We start from the raw sequence: 3,655 nt of genomic DNA on the forward strand, positions 1-3,655 counted from the left end.
TCCTTTCACAATGCCCTGGACTAATCAGGAGAGTCATTTATACTAGCCACTCCATATGGAGTGCTTATTGAGTACTTATTGAGCTTGTCACTTGACATGTATAATTCCATAATACTTGGTATATTAATTTGTTCCATTTCCTCCTGAAGTTCCTTTTAAAAATATATCCATGGAGGAGGTCTATTTCTGCTCAGTCCCCTCACAGGAGAAAGAAGAAGGGCATGAAGTGAAAATGAGCTGCACTCCTTTCTGGTTCTGATGTCTAAAGCCACAGAAAGATTTAGCTAATGTTCAGACTCTATTAAGTATTTTGTGGTGGGTTTCCTTAATTCCCATTGAAATCTATTTTCCCAGATTAATAGAATATCTTCACTGACAGCCACAGACATCTCTTTGCAGAACATTGCTTAGTTCCTTAGCCTCTGCTGTGTACAGGTACGGACATGGGAGTCCTGGTGGCACAGCAACTTATGTCTTGGGTTGTTAGCTGAAAGGCCAGCAGTTCATTTCTTGAGAAAAATATGGGGCAAAATACTCCTGTAAAGATTTGTAGTCATGGGAACTCACAGAGACAGTTCTACCCTGTCCCACGTGGTTGCTATGAGTCAATATTGACTTGATGGCAATGGGTTTTTATGGATAGAGAAATAAATATCCTGTATGATAGTGGGCCTTGGTGGCATGTAGGGGAAACATGTTAGACTGCTAACCTCGAGGTCAGCAGTTTGAAATCACCAGTGAAAGATGAGATTTTCTATTCCGGTAAAGAGTCACAGTCTCAAGTTCTACCCTTCCCTGTTGGATTGCCATGAGTCAGAATTGACTATATGGCAGTGAGTTTTGTTTTTGATGATCATTTATACAATCATAAAATATTAAGGAAAGCATAACAATGAATAGAAATTACAGAATATTTGTTGTACACACATAGAACCTGTACATAGACCAACGTAGAACCTGTGCATGGACCAAGAGACTGTTAACAATGAAACAGATGGTATATGGTTTAAAATCAGGAAATGTGTACTTCAGGCTTACTTTCTTTCACCTTAGTTATTCAATCTGTAAAGGAGTAACTATTCTGAGACGCTGGACTGCTTGAAGAGGAACATGGCGTCAGGAAATGCCATGTGGAAAGAAGACTCATCAGCAGATTCAAGTTTGCTGAAAGTAAAGAATACTTGAGCATTTATGGATGAAGATTGTGTTAGTCTGGGGAGGCTAGAGAAACAAATCCACAGACAGTCATATGTATCTAAGAGAGAGTTTTATATAAAGGGTAAGTTCACATTAAGAAAGCATCCCAACCCAGTGCTGCCCAAGTCCATAAGTCCAACTTTAGCCTCTACAAAGTCCTCAATCTCACAAAACACACACAATGATGCCTAACTGCAGGAGGAAAGCCAAATTAGTGAAGGTGTAAACATCTCAGCGCTGGAAAGGGTCTCCATATGTGTGCTTCAGCACCCAGGGCTGCATCAGAGTAGGTTCATGTAGCTTCTCCTCAGGGAAATTTCAGAGGAAGTGAGCCTTGCAAGCTGAAGCAGGGAACTGGCTATGGCAGCTGCACCCTGGTCTAACAATCAGAGAGAAAGAGACCCGAGAACCAGAAAGGCAAGGCTCACTGAGCCATTTATCTCTCTGCCCTTCAATTAACCCTACGTGTGTTTACTGGCCAGGTTGCCACAATACACCTTAACTATCTCAAAGATTAAAAAAGATCAACTTCAATACGGATTGCATTTTAACATAGAGAAAAAATTCTCACAACTGTACCAATAAGCAGCAACGTTGTAATAAATAGGAAAATGAATGAAGTAGTCAAGAATTTCTTTCTACTTTGAGGCAAAATCAATACTCAGGACTCGAGTATTGAAGAAGTCAAACGATGCTTTGGACAAATATTTTGGAAAAGATCACTACAAAAATTTCTTGTAGTCATGTTAAAGACTACAAGGGTATGCTTGACTTGACCTATGGTATTTTCAGTAGTCTCATATGCATGTGAATGCTGGAAAATGAATAACCAAACCAATAACGGCAAACTCACTGTCATTGAGTCAGTCGATGGATAGTGATCCTATAGGACAGGGTAGAACTGCCTCTGTGTTTCTGAGACTAACTCTGTACTGGAATGGAAAGCCCCATCTTTCTCCCACAGAGCATCTGGTGATTTCCAATGGCTGACCATGTGGGTCACATCCCAACGCATAACCATTACTCAACCAGGGATCCTGTAGACAATGAATAAAGAAAACCAAATAATTGATTCTTTTGTATTATGATGTTGGTGAAAACATTAAATATACCAAGGACTTCCAAAAAATCAAACAAATTTATCTTACAAGAAGTACAAATGTTCCTTCAAAGGGCAGATGGTGAGACTTCTCACATCTTGCGAGCATGCTATAAAGAGTGACCAACTAGAGAGGAACATCATGCATGATAAAATAGAAGGTCAGTTAGAACAGGATGGCCCTCAATTAAGTGGATTTTCACAGTGTGTGCAACAATAGTGTCAGACGTGGGAAAGATGATAAGAATAGCAGAGAACAGAGCAGTGTTTTGTTCGGTGATACCTACAGCTTCTGAATGGTTACCCGAAGATCAACACGTAAAAGCAAAAATAACAAAATATTTCAAAGGCAGAGCGTGTGTATTCTTCAATCTTATTTATTTTTCCCCTTTCATCTTCCCGATATGTGGTATGTACCTATGATGACTGAAGCCTGTGTATCCAGCTTGGTCCATGAGTTGGCCTTGAACACATAGCCATGATGGTAGAATATCATGATAGAAGGCTTTTGTGTAACAAATGTTCTGCAGCTTTTCTGGATATCTTACTTCTGACATTTGTAAGAGAGACCGATATTTACATTTTATTTGTTGCTGTTCTTAAATGTTTTCCAACTCATAGTGAACCTGTGGGTTCACAACAGAATGAAACACTGCTTGGTCCTGTTTCATCTTCACAATTGATATGTTTGAGCTCATTCTTGAAGCCCCTGGGTCAATTCATTTTATCCAGAGTCTTCCTCTCTTTTACTACCACTCTGCTTTTCCAACCCTCCATGAGGGTATATCCAATCATCTACAGATGGACACTGGGTATCCACTCCATGTCCCCAACCCCATTCACCTTGAGTATGGTTTTATTCTGGGTCTTAGATGCCTGATACCTGATCCGAGCAACACCTTATGATCACAGAGGTGGTTGTCTTCCTCCATGTGGGCTTTGTTGCTTCTGAGCTAGATGGCCACTTGTTTATATTCAAACTTTAAAGACTCCCCACATTATATCTTTTGATCGCCAGGCACCATTACCTTTCTTCGCCACATTTGCTTATGCACCCATTTTGTCTTCAGTGATTGTGTTGGCAAGGTGAGCATTGCAGAATACCAGATTGTTAGAACAAAATGTTCTTGTGTTAATGAAGTACTTGAGTCGAGGCCCAAAGTCCATCTGCAACCTTATTTCTTAATATATTAATATGGCTACATAATTCTATTTCCCTCTCATTATATATATGTTTACATATATACATGCCTGCATTTAGGCCTCTTTAAATGCCCATTGCCTCTTGGTCCTTTCCTCTATTTCCTTTTTACTTCCTTCTTATCCCACCATCATGTTCGACCTTCATTCAGGGGTAGT

Source organism: Tenrec ecaudatus, chromosome 2 (assembly GCF_050624435.1).
Source record: "Tenrec ecaudatus isolate mTenEca1 chromosome 2, mTenEca1.hap1, whole genome shotgun sequence".
Taxonomy (NCBI): Eukaryota; Metazoa; Chordata; class Mammalia; order Afrosoricida; family Tenrecidae; genus Tenrec; species Tenrec ecaudatus.